At 44.9% G+C, this 15,523-nt stretch overlaps 1 protein-coding gene across 1 annotated transcript in view; it reads right to left on the bottom strand.

Annotated features, from left to right (window-relative positions):
- Window positions 1-15,523, bottom strand: part of LOC109030558 (leucine-rich repeat, immunoglobulin-like domain-containing kekkon 3 protein) — a 176,657-nt gene that overhangs the window by 58,190 nt on the left and 102,944 nt on the right. The window contains exon 3 of the mRNA XM_072298419.1: window positions 123-159. The gene's annotated coding sequence lies outside the window, so the exon portion shown is untranslated. The remainder of the gene's footprint in view (window positions 1-122; window positions 160-15,523) is intronic.

The following is a 15,523-nucleotide window of genomic DNA, read 5'->3' as shown; positions in this document are numbered from 1 at the left end:
GAGCCTAGATAAACACGCTCTTACTTTATGAAAACCAAAACTGATAAAACATTCATCTTGTGTGTGTCATTTTAAAATCTAAATTTTATTATATTTATGTATGTATTTGAGTTGGAACTTACAGATTGATGATGCCATCTCCAATTTTCATTGTCACATCTGGAACAATCAAAAATCAATTACTAAAGAGACTAAATTAGTAAAAAAAAATTAGTTATCAGTGAATCTAGCTCATCGCCTAACGTATTAGAGCAAAAAGGATGAGCATCATCGGGGCACCAAGATTGTGTGCAAAGAGTTGTTAGTGTGCGAGGTAAATCAAAAGTCAACTGCTACCACGTAATCGAGGATTACCGATAGTTTCAGGTATAGCCGAGTAAAATAAACATGTAGTAAAACTTAATGAATTTTAAGTAGACGCCGAGAGGAGAGCGCGCCAATCATCATTTTAGGGAGTAAAAAAGAAGCCAGGACGCCTTGCCATGAATGCAGTTGAGATTAAACCCCCAACACGGGTTATGCTCAACAAATATACAGCGCAAAATGAGAAAGAGAGAAGAGAGGCCAATTAGCCGCACGACCGCCTAATGAGTTCCCTAAATGAAATTATAAGTTCAATCTGGGGTCGTCTTCCCGCTGGAGCGTGAAATTTGAGACCGGAGCTAGGTGGAATAACCGCAAGGGCATCTTTTTTCTCGCATCTCTCTCAGCAAGAGCAGATTTTTGCGCGCCAGCGTTCTCATTTCGATTCCTTAAAAGGGTTCAGGAACTGTGTGAATCCCATCTCGAGCATATATTTTACATCGAAATTTTTGTCAACTTTTCGCGAATTCAATTGATGTATGAGGAAAATGAGACAAACGTATGAGTCAAAGATTGATCCTCGCAAGCGTCTGCACCAAGCATATCCTCTCATGACTGAAGGGTATTTCCTTAAGAAATAATTGGGTGGAGGTCTGGAGAAGAGAAGCAAAGCACGTCAGATGTTGCCAAACTTGTGCGCTTATATTGTGATTTATTTGATTAGATTTGAAAGTCGGTTTACTTCACTAGCAAAACAAAAGTCATCTTTTGAAGAGTCCAAGAGTATTTCTAAACTTGCGCGAATGGAGAAGTCAAATCGAACGTTTGAGCCTGCACACGACAAGATGAAAGGAATCTTATTTAATCTGCCTACGCATTCCTCCACGATTACTTTCAAGTATAAATATGATTCTTATATTGATAATTCAAGTACATGATAATTTGAATTTAGAATCATCCATTCGAGTAATAGACCTCTTCCGCACAAGAGATTCAGTTGATTCAGAAAACTTTTTCCAGGTGATGTGCCTCGTTTTTTTTTACCGATGCCTTTTGACAACACCAATCTTCAAGTCTTCTTTTGGCAATCTTCAAGTTAAATCCGGAATGCATTTCACTCCTGAACCTTTTTTGCCTTTAAAAAACCTAAGTGATACGAAGGAATGAAATCTACTCCGTAAGAGCAGAATTCACTCCGCAAGGAGAGGATATTCCGCTCTGCACCCATATCTTCCCGGTTTTCTGAAGGGGGGGGGGGGGGCGAGAGGCAAAAAAGGCTCTAGAAAGAAATATATCCCGGATTTTACCTCGAGATTTTAAACAGTAAACGATGACCTCAGATGACCTCCATTCAGGCAATGCTCAAAAGAATTATTAATCTTGTCATCGAGGCTTACAAGTGCGGCGCCAACTCTGGTAAAGTTGTTGAATGGCGCGAAACAACTTGTTTCACGTCCTCTGTCGAAAAGTTCAGACTCGAAAATAATTCATTAGATAAGACCGTAAGCTCAAGGAGTAGGCTGTCCGCCCTCGTTGAACTTACGAGGATGTTCCAAAGCACCAAAACTCCGAGAGCCAAAATCGACCTAGTCCGTCCATTGACCGACCTGTAAACTTCGTTGAAGCAACTCCTCCCAAACTTGGAGATGATAAGAATAAATATTGCCATAATACCTCAGACAATGTGAGGAAAACAGTCCTGTCTCACCTTCGTCAAAAAGAGATAAAGAACAAAAGAAAACACCCCCGCCTCTCATTCTGTGTTTCAACATCCTCGAATAATTTGATTTTTTCGTGATTCGAGTGGGGAGTAAAATGAAATTGAACTCTAACGAGTTTTTAGACAATATCTATATTTATGACTCCGAGAGTCATGAAATTTCATAAGTCCAGTCGGGTATATCTTCGAAAATTTTTCTCTGACAGTCTTGCCTCGAAGACCAAATTCAAATTTTCGAATGAAACATTATGACACAAAGGTAAAATTCTGCTACCAAATTGTCCGCTGGGGTCTAATTTTGCATCCAGTGGTAGCCGGAAATGAACTCTTCTCCGACAATAAAACGAAAGAAAAATAAAGAATTAGGAGGTTTTTTCTTTTTTTTCTTTTAGGGACAAATCTTTATATTAATAAAAAACCATACAAAAAATTACATAAATATATGTATCATCATCCATGAGTAAATCAATCTGTATCATACTATTTTGAGTTTAAATTTAAAGAACTGATTTTGCAACTTTACACCATAACATTATTTTTTTCGATCATTTCCAAAAGCATACCTCATTACATCATATTTGCGTTTGCTGAATGTCACCTGAAGGTTGTGCTCATCAGTTATGTGGGATCCTTTTTGCGTTATGATCCCACGATTCTATGTCGCCAGAAAGACCGGGCCAACTTCAGCGTCTGGATCTGATTAATACTCGGTCCTGGCCACAACCGCGATACGACTAAACTTGTTGTAAGGGATTAAAGGGGGTGGAAAACTTCGCCCGTGGGCTCTCTAGGCTTCATTGCAGTTGTGTTCAATGAATCTGAGAAAAACCTAACAAAAATAAGCAACTTAACATCATTTGTTGAGAGCATTTCCAAAAGCTTTGTTTTATCCAGAATGGGAGTGATGTCTCTCTTTTTCCGTCCCATGGTGGCTGCGGTGCCTCCGACGGAGAAAGGGCTGTTGGAACGGGGGGTTGCAAATGCTCAAACTGAGACTCAGGGGCGACTAGAAACCAGAAAAAAAAAACAATATGAAACAAATGGGGGAGGGGGCGTTCCACCAGGTCGTATTTTTTTTTTGGGGGGGGGGAAGGGGAGCTACGACCAGCTCCGTGAAATCTTTGGGGGAGGGAGCGGTAAGGGGTGAGAAAGGTGAAGTTGGCTTACCCAGGCACGGCAATTTTGTTACGGGTGCTTAATCCAAAGGCACAAATATTCAACAACAACAATCACGTTTACGCGATTTATTCAAAACTTACAGAATACACACAGAATGACACAACGCAACGTTGCTCAAAGCACACACAGCAGACTCACAGAAAAACACTAATCAACGAAATTTAACGAAACGAAAACAACAAGGGAGGGTGGAATATAACGGTCGCTGGGGGTAGGGCCAAAAGGGCACTCTACTCACAACTACCACTCTCATTGGGGCGATCTTGTTGCCTCCATTAGTCAGATTTAGAGCTCTGACGACTCGAATTCATTGAAGGGACCTTACCACCTATAGGGATCGACGATCCCACAGCCACGACCAACAGACAAATAGATGACCAAAATAGATGATTTTATTCGCTACTAAAACAACAAACTCAACACTCTAAACTCAACAACTCAACGACTAGCAAATAAGGGGGGGATGGTTCTCGACAAGGCGAGGGTCGCACTGGGTTTGGGGCTGGGCGCAGTGAGGAGCAGCCTGGAGTAACACCTCGGAGACTACTAACTTCGAAGGTAGATTCGCGGCCGAACTTTTCCATGGTTCTCTCCTGAAAGTCCTTAGCTGTCGTTTTTCGTTTCTGGCATTTTTGTTTACGGATTTCCACGTTCAGCGGAAAACCATGCTATCGCGCCGGACCTCTGCCAAAACGGTAGATTTGCCCGCTCGCAGGGTGTTGGAAATCGCTGTTTTGTCCGAAATCCGGTGCGGTAGCACGGCTCGCCGGCCTGATGTTTTGAGTTAGTGGCCGTTCACACTATACTCAGGCGGAGTTTTCGTGGGAATCCGGGGACTTCAGCAAGCCGGGGCAATGCCCCCGCGCCGCGGCTATCGCCCTCGCCGAAATCGCCATCGCCCCACGATCCGATTGTGGCAACCAAAAACAAAGAAAATAAAGAAAAAAAAAAGATAATGACCCCCTCTAGAAGACAGGGAGCTTTGGGGGAGAAAAAAGGGGATAGTGAAGAGAAAGATGGTGAACAAACGCTGACTGGCCAGACCAGTCAAGATACGGCCAGACCGTACCTCTTGCGCTTGTTCGGAGAAGAATGGAAACTACCCTTAGGGCTGACTGGCCAGACCAGTCAAGATACGGCCAGACCGTACCTCTTGCCCTAAGGAAAAGGTGGATAGTCGCGAAGGAGAAACTTTTGAAAGGGGGTAATTGGCCAGACCAATCAAGACTACAGCCAGACCGTGCCTCTTGCTCTTAGTCAAAGGAGAGGGAAAGAAAAAAAAAATAACTATGGGAAGAGTCAGAATGAACAAAGTGAAAGAGACTTGACGTGAGTAAACTAAATAAATATTGTATTCAAAAGATACAGTAGGAGCTAGATGAAACTTGACAATGGAGAACAAAAAAAAGGAAGAGAAGACTAGTAAAGTCGAGAATAAAAGATAGGAAAAATAACGACCAATAAAGGAGGGGTGAAATTAACCGTTGAAGGCGATAGTGAAACCAAAAAAAATCAACTAAGTCCTACGCAGACGAAATAACCAACATATCCGACGTAACCGACCAAATCCTACAAATCGAGCTCCGACTCCCGCGGAGGCTCCTCTCAATCTCAATTTTCCGTCGCAGCCAGTGAGCTTCGTTGCCTCCGGAGCGCCTCGGGCCAGCGGTGGGGGATGCTGAATCAGCGTACTGTCCCTGCCGCCGGGAAAACAAGTGTTTCTAGCTGTAAAAAAGGACAGATGCGATGTTATCTCTCGCTCTGGCCCGAGACGCTACGGAAAACTCCCGAGTTGACTTCCCTGGTCATCACACGATCGTTACATGGAAAACAATCGCGGCGCGGCGGGAATGGGCTCCTGGCCTTGCCCGGGAACGTGCGAAACAGAATTTTAGGACTTCGAAAGGCGAGTAGCATTTGCGTTGACGAGAGTGGGATCACGATCCAGACCGTATCCGTGGACGAAGAGCGACTGGCGATCTTGATTTTTCCAGAGTTTTCCTGGGCCTAACCCGAGGCTGAAACGTTTCCGTTCCCACGGTTTAGGCAGGGCCAAAAACTCGGACTCAGCATGCATGGCCCTGTCTGTGCATCTCTGAGCGCATCTCCGTTCAGGGAAACGACCATCGCTGTCACATTGCTCAGGACGCAGCCGGGTGTTCGGCCAAGGCGATAGGTATTTGGAGAAGCGCCGGGAGCAACATGACAGTCCTCACTTCCGGGCGCTGATGTCATATTGGCCGGGGCCCGTCCGTGCATGTGCAAACTCGCCTATTTTCCGCTGAACATGGGCTGCTCCTTCCCGGTGACAAATTCATGTGATCCAGAATCTTCGAGGATTCCCACGGTGTTTTGTCTCCGAGGATAAACACACCGAATCCAGCGTCCAAGTTCGAAATCCGCTCGTCCCCGGCCAAGGCCAGGGGTCCACCTCGATGCACCTAGGGGGATTGAATATTGGGGGGTTGGTTTTTTTGGGGTTGAGGGCAAGCGCTAGCGAGCCCTTTGCATTACATTGCACATTGCACTACTAACAATGAAACCACACAGGCAACCACACAGATACACGCTACTACAAGGGGGGAGGGTAGGTTTTCCCACGCAGGAAGTGCCGTCGGGGACGGGCCGTAGGACGGGACTTTCGGCGAGGGGAGGGGTACTCAAAAGCTCAGTCTCCGGGGCGAGACGCGGGACAGGGCGATTTGAGGAGTCAAAGACTCGGGAAGAGGGTGAAAGACCGCTGGGGTGAAAGAGGGGTCGGGGACGGACCAGTTGGACCAAACTTTCGTCCGGGGGTTACTCGTGGACTTGAGTAGGGGTAGAGACGCGAAGTCGAGAATCCACGAGGAGACGCAGCAAAGGAAGCGAAACGACTAACAATTCACGCCGTTTAAAGAGCGGCGGATGAAATCCTCTACTTCAAAATCCCCGACCATCACTGTGAACACGTGCCACAGGCCGCGGCACCAAGATTTCGCCTCCACATCTTCGCAAGACCCGCTCCACGTACAGTTGGCTGGGGCCACTGCCTCCGGTGTTTACGCTCTGCGCGGCCTATGCCGTCGTCTTCGGACAAGGAGAGATGGAGAGTAAACAACCAGGAGCATTGGTCACATACTGTGCATAATGACGTAGTCACTACACCACGCCTCACGCGCAATTCTCCTACTCGATACGCGATTTCTTTGGGTACTCCTAACTATGGATCTACTCTTATTCAAGCTACATATTCTCCTCTATGCTCTATGCTCTATGCTCTATGCTCTATGCTCTATGCTCTATTTATGTCACATGCCGCTTCTCGACTTGTGACACTCAGCATTTTCGTCAGCCTTGCGCTTGACTTTCAGGCAAGTCGCCAAGATGCTGACCTGTCCCTTTTTGGTCCGGCGCGTGCTCGCCTTCCGCGACGCCCGCATATTTCCTCCGGCTATAAAAGCTCGGAGCCACGGCTAGGCATTCGTCCACCGTTTCAGCCACCCATCGTGTCCCTGTCGGTTGTCCCGATCCATTTTGTGATTTTCTCAATAAACCCTGTTTATTTTGCCATCTCTTCGTCTCCGGTCTATCACCTGCTCCCACACATCATATAAGTTTCATAATCCTCGACGGCACGCGAGTACGCCAGCAATAAGTGCACGGGTATTACGCGCCGCGGCACTGCGTCTCGTTACACGGAGTCTTCGATTTTGACTAGAAAAGTCGCTGGTCGACTGCCTGGTTAGATCTTCGATCTATCGATCTGAAGCAAAGTAGCGTGACCCGCGAGCAATTGTTTATATAAACATCACTGGTTTTCCGCCCGGGCTTACGCGAAATTACTAAACAAACGCCTCCGAGCAGCGCTTTTCCAGATACGGAAACTGCCAGGTATGCGTTACCCGTTTAACACACAGCGAGCATAGTGGTCTATCACAAGGGATTTATCCCATCTGCTCGACGCTGATCATGAGACGACCCAGCGCCTCTTGCTCAGCGCAAAAAAACCTGAGCGAATGGTACTAGTTAGGACACACAAAACGCACCTACACACCACAAAACAGAACCTTTTCGCGGAGCCAATTTGAAAACGTCCACTCGCGGTCGGTTCCAAACACCAACCTCATAATCCTAATTCTAGTCCAATGATCCTTTATGGTCACTAATTATAGGTCTTCTTGTAATTATATTGGCGATCTATCGCCCGCGGATCTTGATTTCCTCCTTTTTCTTCTCTGAAGGGACCATGTAATAAACCGGGTAGGTTTTGCGAATCCTACCGAATAAACTCTCTAGCTTTGGACCTCTACGACTTCGGATAAATAGGTCGAGGTGCTCGGGCTGAGGTGCATCTCCGTCTTGAGCGTGGCCGTAGAGGAGAGGGCTTTCCTTCGAGGAAACTACGGATAGAGGTGCCCGGGCTGAGGCGCATTTCTCTGTGGGTTCTGATAAGGCAAGCGCAGACCCTAGCAGTTGGAAGCTATTTACTTTATTGAGACGAATATTTATTATGCGCAGATTCCCTCGAGTTTTGGTCAGGAAATTTTGGAAAATAAGTGAGAGCTATTTTATGTGTGGAGAATTGCTGCCAGATCTCATCCTAATTCTATTGTTAAAAAATCCTTGTAAATTTTGGAAGAACGATTTCGATTTCACCCCCTTCTATATTATTTTTTCTATGGCGCCCGAATCCAGGCATCCCACTGCAGTTTATCCGGCACCGTGAAGCAACGACGCCGGATCTTTTTTCCCGAGGTTTCCTTCTGTGAGGCCTCGAAGACCTGTCCCTGCGCTTTGCGTCGAGATGGGGGAGATTCACCCCCTTACACCCCCTTACCAAATTCTCTAAGTGTTTTTTTTTTGGCACTACCTTTACTAAATCGTTGACGGTTGCACACTTGACATGGGTGTCGATGGTCACCAACTTTTCATCTCGCAATAGTGCCAAGAGTTCCGCGTAATCCACCCGGTAAGAATTTGGACCCACAAATAATGTGACAGTGTGCATCAACTTTATCCTTCAACGAACAAATTTAAAAAATTTTTTTGTGAAAAATAACGAATTAAAAATTAATAATTTAGTAAAAACTCACGCATTCCTTGGCGTTTATTTGATGGAGAGAGCTTAATAAATTAACCAAATGCTGAATAGCCGCCGTTTCACGCACTTTCAAGGACTTCCACAATTGACTCAATAATTGAAATGAAAACAGCGATACGATAAGAGGCCCGAGCGATACAATAAGTGCGTGGAACGTGGGGCTGCAGATCACTTAAAGTGCACTGCAGGGGCGACTAGGAACCAGAACAACAAAACAGCATAACACAAAAAAAGGGGGGGCGTTTCCACCAGGTCGTAATTGGGGGGGGGGGAGCTACGACCAGCTCCGTGAAATCTTTGGGGGGGGGGTGGTAAGGGGGAGGAACTGAATTGAGCTTACCCAGCACGGCACGGCAATTGTAGGTTTGCTTAAATCCGAGTTCAATATTCAACGACACCAGTCACGTTTATCTACTTTACACAAATAAACCCGCGATAACGCGCGTAGGGCGGCTGGGGGTGCGGGTCCAAGAAGATAATTTTTTGAGAGCAAGAAAAAAATTTAACAACACAATGAGTGAGGAAAATTCAGTGCGAGTTGGTGCGCACACGGTTTAAGCCAACGGTTAATACGGCGTGGAATTGCGCAACGGCGCGAGTATTTCCTTGCGGTATGCGCGGAAGGGGAGGGTTTGCGATAACACGATTTATGGGATGTTCCTGTCTTTTAGGTCCTAAGTAACATATGATGAGAATTTCAGAAATAATCAATGGGCACTTTCCCGAGGGACAGAAATGAGCAATAAAATTTAAGAAGAAGAAAAAAAAACGATCAATTAAATAAATAACTACCCTTCAGATGAAGCAATCAAAAGACATTATACACTTAAAAAAAGGAAAAGGAAGAAAAATGACAAACAAACAGCGAAATATAAGGCCTGCCAGGGGACTTGAAACCTGAAAAAAAACTTGAAAAAGCGAAAAAAAAATTGCAAATAAGAGACTTGAAAATAAATTAATACAACAAAAAAAAAAATTTTAGTGGTAGAGCTATGAAATTTAGGGGAAGTTTTGCTTTGGCTGCGAGAACAGGGAAAGTAGTTGGCTCAATGGAGATTCAAAAGGAATGTCCAACTACCCGGCGCCTCCACCATTTGGAACGTGGGGCTGCAGATCACTCAAAGTGCACTGCAGGGGCGACTAGGAACCAGAACAACAAAACAGCATAACACAAAAAAAGGGGGCGGTTCCACCAGGTCGTAATTGGGGGGGGGGAGCTACGACCAGCTCCGTGAACTCTTTGGGGGGGGGGTGGTAGTAAGGGGGAGAAACTGAATTGGGCTTACCCAGCACGGCACGGCAATTGTAGGTTTGCTTAAATCCAGAGATCACAATTCGAACAACACAGTCACGTTTATCGCGATTTATTCAGAGGATAATACACTTTAAACAGAATTCACTCTACAGAGTACACAACAACGCAACTTGCTCAATCACACCACAGCAGAATCTCAGACACTACAAATCAACAAAATTTTAAACGAAGCGAAATTAACAAGAAGGGGGGTTTGAAAGGTAGTCGCGGCGCGGCGGGAATGGGCTCCTGGCCTTGCTCGGGAACTTGCGAACTAGAATTTTGGTGATATCGAAAGCGAGTAGCACTTGCGCTGACGGGGGTGGGATTACGATCCAGACCGTAACCGTGGACGAAGAGCGACTGGCGATCTTGATTTTTCCAGAGTTTTCCTGGGCCTAAACCGAGGCTGAAACAAGTCCGTTCCCACGGTTTAGGCAGGGCCAAAAACTCGGACTCAGCATGCATGGCCCTGTCTGTGCATCTCTGAGCGCATCTTCGTTCAAGGAGACGACCACCGTTGTCACATTGCTCCGGGCGCAGCCTGGTGGCCGGCTAAAAGAGATAGGTAGTTGGAAAAGCGCTGGGAGCAATATGACAGTCCTCACTTCCGGCCGCTGATGTCATATTGGCCGGGGCCCGTCAGTGCATGTGCAAACTCGCCTCTTTTCCGCTGAACACGGTCTGCTCCTCTCCGGAGACAAATCCATGTAATCCAGAATCTGCGAGGCTTCCCACGGTATTTTGTCTCGAAGAAAAGCACACCGGATTCAGCGTCCAAGTTCGAAATCCGCTCGTCCCCGGCCAAGGCCAGGGGCCCATTCGAGGCACCCAGGGAGATTGAATGTTGGGGGGGGGGGGGGGGTTGGTTCTTTTGGGGGTTCACATTGCACATTCCTTGGCGTTTATTTGATGGAGAGAGCTTAATAAATTAACCAAATGCTGAATAGCCGCCGTTTCACGCACTTTCAAGGACTTCCACAATTGACTCAATAATTGAAATGAAAACAGCGATACGATAAGAGGCCCGAGCATCAAGGAACCCAATTTAAAAAGTTAAACACAAATCAACAAAAATCCAGCAAAAGGCAATTAATTGATGTTAATTAGAATAAAAACAAACAAAAAAAACTGCATATGGAAGCATGGTAGAAAATATATGAGGAAGTCATTCTAAGACTTTATACCTTATAAAACTTTGAAAGGTTGCTGTAAAGAATACATACATAACACTAAGAAGATAAATAAAAACAAAACTATGCGTCATAAGTATGCTCTCCAAGTTGATGTATTTTTCTCCAAAAAATTTAAAAAAATATGTAGGTTTTTAATTTCCGCTGTGGGTGTTTTATTGATTTTGAACTTAGGAAAGGGGGGGGGGGTAGCGGAAGATAATAATTAAATAATAGTAAAAGAAATGAGTGGAAGATCGAGCACCTATAACGAATACGACTAGAGGCGAATCACACGAGATTCAAAGCTCGCAGCGCAGCGGTGAATTCGAAAATTGCCCGAGGTGACCCGTTCGGAACTGCTTGCGTCGGGGCACGCCAGTTGGAGTTAGTGGGGAGGTTTGCTAAAATTGGCGGGACGGGGTGGACTCGTTTGAGTGAGGTAGGGCAACACATAGTAATAACTTCGCATTCAATGAAGCAACCACTTATCAAGAGCAAACGAGGGTAAAATAAAAACGGCGATTGAGAATCGGGGTGAATTGAGAAATGAAGAGGAAAGGTTCAGAAAAATATTAATACCATGGAGAGAGGGGCCGAAAAGGGGCGGGGGAAAAAAAAAACAAAAAATAAAATAAAATAGGTAATAAAATAATGAATATAACTTTAAAACTACCGGAAAGTTGATTTGAGAGCAGAGGATCGCTTGGCTACGAAAGTAAAAAAATGACAGGACGGTTCGTAACTTAGAAATTTGAGATTCAATCTGAAATTTGAAATTTTAAACAACTCGCTTGGCATCAGGAGAGGAGTACACGGAATTGGCCAAAAACACTCTCCGGGAGTTCATTTTCAACTACCCGGGGCCGGCCACCACTTGAAACGGCTAAAACCCAAGGGACCCGAGGAGACTCCTTAAGATTCGGCCATAAACTTATGATTCTCTGCTGTTGGGAAAAACATGAGGGGGACGAATTTTCCACCATTTGAGGTAGGAAATGAGGCTTCAAGTCCTCAATAATACACTATTGATAGAGTTGTAACAACACAAGCTAATATCAAGTGAATTTCGATTGTAATACGGTGTTTATCAAACCTGTCCCATGGAATTTGTTAATCCTCTCGTTGCTCGTCTGATCAGCACTGACTTCATGCGAGGTGGGAGGGGGGGAGTAATCCAAATCACAACATACACGAGTTTTGGGGTGCCAATCCCTTTAATTACACCAGTTGATAATAACACACACAAGTAGATAAAAGTAGTGATAACAAAATGTAGTGATAGTGTGTGTGAAAAATTTACACAGAAACACGCAAAACAAAAAATTAACACTCTGATCATACAAGAATTCTATCCGGCAAGAACAAATCCGACGATAAAAGCTAAAACAAACTAATGCGATAAAGCTACACCACACAACGAAAAACAATGAGACCGAAATCCAGGGGGGGGGGGGGGGGGCAAGACGGGACCGTGACTTAGACGTACTAGGTGGACCGTTCACTTGGTGTCACCGCGCGCAGATTCGAACTAACTTCAGAGTTTTTCCACCGAGCTCCTCTAGGCCCTGGTGAGGCTGAAGAAGCGTCGGTTCTCACGATTTGGTCCTCCGGAAAAATCCTGAAATCGCAAAATCCCGTGCTTTCAACATGGCCACAGGAAATCCAGCGGACAGTGTCTGGGGCACCGCAACCAAGTCTCCCCCGAAGTTGCTAACACCGGTACTTGACGGCGTTAAGTTAGTGACTTTGCAGCGAGACCCGGCAATGGTGCCACTCTCCGCCAAATAACATGTCGCCATGTTCTTAGGATTTGTTCGATCTGTCACGCTCCACGGAAAACGCCCGTCCAGCGGTCCCCATCCAGACAGGATGCGCGTCATGAGGTATCTTCTTGCTGAAGCACATCCTGTCTGGATGACCATCGCCGCCGTGCACTTTTCCATGGGCCAAATTTCCGTTTCAATCTCTTCCTTTTTTTTGTCTAAAGAAAACTTTTGATACCACCTGAGAGCCAAATTTTTGCGAGAAACTCGCAAAATTTTGCGAAACTTTCGGGTTTCAAAAAACTTAAAACACTCGGTGCAAAGGACACACACAATTTCCCCGGAAATTGCGTGTGTTTCGTTGCACAAGTACCTTGACCTATCCTCTCACGACAGGCTGAAGGATTAAATTTGTGTCACTGTTGTCAGCCGCACGCATGATGTTGAGCGTCGTAACTGAAAAGTATAACGTCGACTTAAATCGCGCGGTCCCGTTGCAGCGCAACGAGGGATTTTTTTTCACGAAGCGGCACTCATTGGAGTTGCAGGAGTATCGAGGTGAAACGTTTCAGTTAGCGAAACCGAGTTGTCGTCGACTGGAGAACCCCAATCAAGCCGACATCGGTCTCGTGCTCAAGCCTCCGCTCCTGGAGCCCAACGACACTCGTTCGGGGCTCTCCGAACATAACGAGCCTCTGTTAACGTCCACCCTCCCAATTTACATTAATCTAATAGGTGTCGATTAAAGCCTCGCTTACTAATTCGCCCCGTCGACTTTTCCTCGCCCGAGCGTCCTGCACGTTCGCTCATCGCCCGGTGTTATCACCGCCGCCCGGGAAAAAAGAACAATTCTACTCCCCCCCGATCGATTCTCAAGTGTCCAATCAAGAGCAGCAGTGGCACTCGATGGATTCTCAAGTGCTGGAACTGCTACGTTTGCCTCTGTAATGACCGCTCTATCTTATTGTGTTCCTCCGTCAAGGTTGTTTAAGGGTTAATGGGTATCAGTTTCAATCATCCTCCGTCACCTTCTCATCACACCTCTCGATGGAATGACATTAGGAAATTCTTGAACAATGGACCAATAGACAAGGTAAAAATTTAAGCATTCTGATACATGTTTCTCTACCAGAATTTCACGTAGAACAGGATGTCTCACTACAGTTTTCTGGCGTGCAATTTGCGCTATTTTCCCAGTACAAGGATGGTAAATAATTTTTAGGTTTACGGCGCAATCTTCGTTTTAGGCGCATGTTCGCGCCTACAAGACTGCCGAAATACTTCACGCATTGCGCCAAACACAGTGCGGTACCCGGTCAGCGCGAAAAGCATAGTAGCGCCTACAAGACTGCCGGAATACTTCAAGCATTGCGCCAAATACAGCTCGGTCGCCGATCGGCGCGAAAAGCATATTATAGACCGGGAGGTCGCTGTTATTTTAACGTCCCTCCTAGAAATGGACGAATTTTTGTGGATTATTAGAAAAAAGAGAAATTGATACAATAAGACGAGAAAAATTCTCCAAAATTATTTTGAAAATTCGCATCGAAAAAGTAAGGCGGTGCGTTGTGAAATAATGTTGTATCTCATCTTTACGTCTTCCGAATCTATGCATTCTAAGAAATGCGTAAACACTAGGTGATGTTTTAACGCACCATAATCCTAATTAAACGGAGATTATAAGGAAGAATAAGATCGCGGTTATTATGTTCAGTACAACGTCGTGAGTACTGACGTGTTAGTACTGTTGGTTGTTAGATTGTATTAAATCGATTTGATTCTCTTTTTCTTCTGAACTGTCCGTAAACCAGCCCATTTTTTAAGTCACACAATACACACACTGAATCACTAGGCCATAACCTATTATGTATAGTGACAAAGATATTGTCTTTTACATTATACAGGGAGAGGAGAGAGATTGCGAAAACGCGGAGAGTTGCGCTTGGACTAATCCGAACTTCCTTTATTTATTAAACACGCAGTTGCAGCTCACAGACTACTGAATCAGCACATTTACACATAGTTGACACATAGTTGTCAGTTTTACTGCTTATTCTAGACCTTAATTCCAACACCCCCTCTTAAACTGGACAACGGTTAAACAAATTCTTAACCTAAGATACAATTTTTTTTTTTTTTTTTTTTTTTTTTTTTTTTTTTTGAAAGGACAAACAAAAAAATAATTAATTGAACAAGGCTTTCATGAAGCCGTTGAATTTAATATTCTTCAAAGGCTTGGTGAAGACGTCAGCCAGCTGTTGACTCCCAGGCACATGCGTGATTTGAAAAACTTTTTGTCACGAAACGCTTCACAAATATAGTGATTAATATAGTCCTAATAAAACGGAGATTATAAGGAGGAATAAGATCGCGGTTATTATGTACAGTACAACGTCGTGAGTACTGACGGGTTGGTACTGCTGGATGTTAGATTGTATTAAATCGATTTGATTCTCGTTTTCTTCTGAACCGTCCGTAAACCAGCCCATTTTTTTAGTTACACATTACACACACTGAAGCACTGAGCCATAACCTATTATGAATAGCGGGGTATGGGGATCAATGAGACATATGCAGGACGACTTCTGTTAGAAGAGTGAGTAGTTTTATTCCGTTGTACATCCAACGGTGAGAGACCAGTTACATGTTACATGTTACAGTTACATGAGCCGTAGGCCCAGATTGGCCTTGACATGGACTTGTAAAGGAGAACTTTATTTTTTAACTTTAATTGAGAATGCTTCCCAAGAATAAGCCATAGCATTTGTCTGTGCTTTAGATCGATCTGTTTTTTTTTATTTAGGATGTGTTCTTTCCATTTTAATTTGCAGTCCATAGTGAGGCCAAGATAAGGAGCCTTCTGTGCATAGGGAATGGTAAATTTGTTTAGAATTACCGGGGTATAAACATATGGTCTCAGAGTAAAAACCACATTGACTGATTTAGTGGCGTTGAGCGCTGTACGGTCACGCTCAGGCCATTAATAACTGTTTCTTCATATGTGGGACC

This window comes from Bemisia tabaci, chromosome 3, assembly GCF_918797505.1.
Source record: "Bemisia tabaci chromosome 3, PGI_BMITA_v3".
Classification (NCBI taxonomy): Eukaryota; Metazoa; Arthropoda; class Insecta; order Hemiptera; family Aleyrodidae; genus Bemisia; species Bemisia tabaci.
The sequence above is the reverse complement of the archived record's forward strand: the minus strand, read 5'-3'. Positions and strand labels throughout refer to the sequence as shown.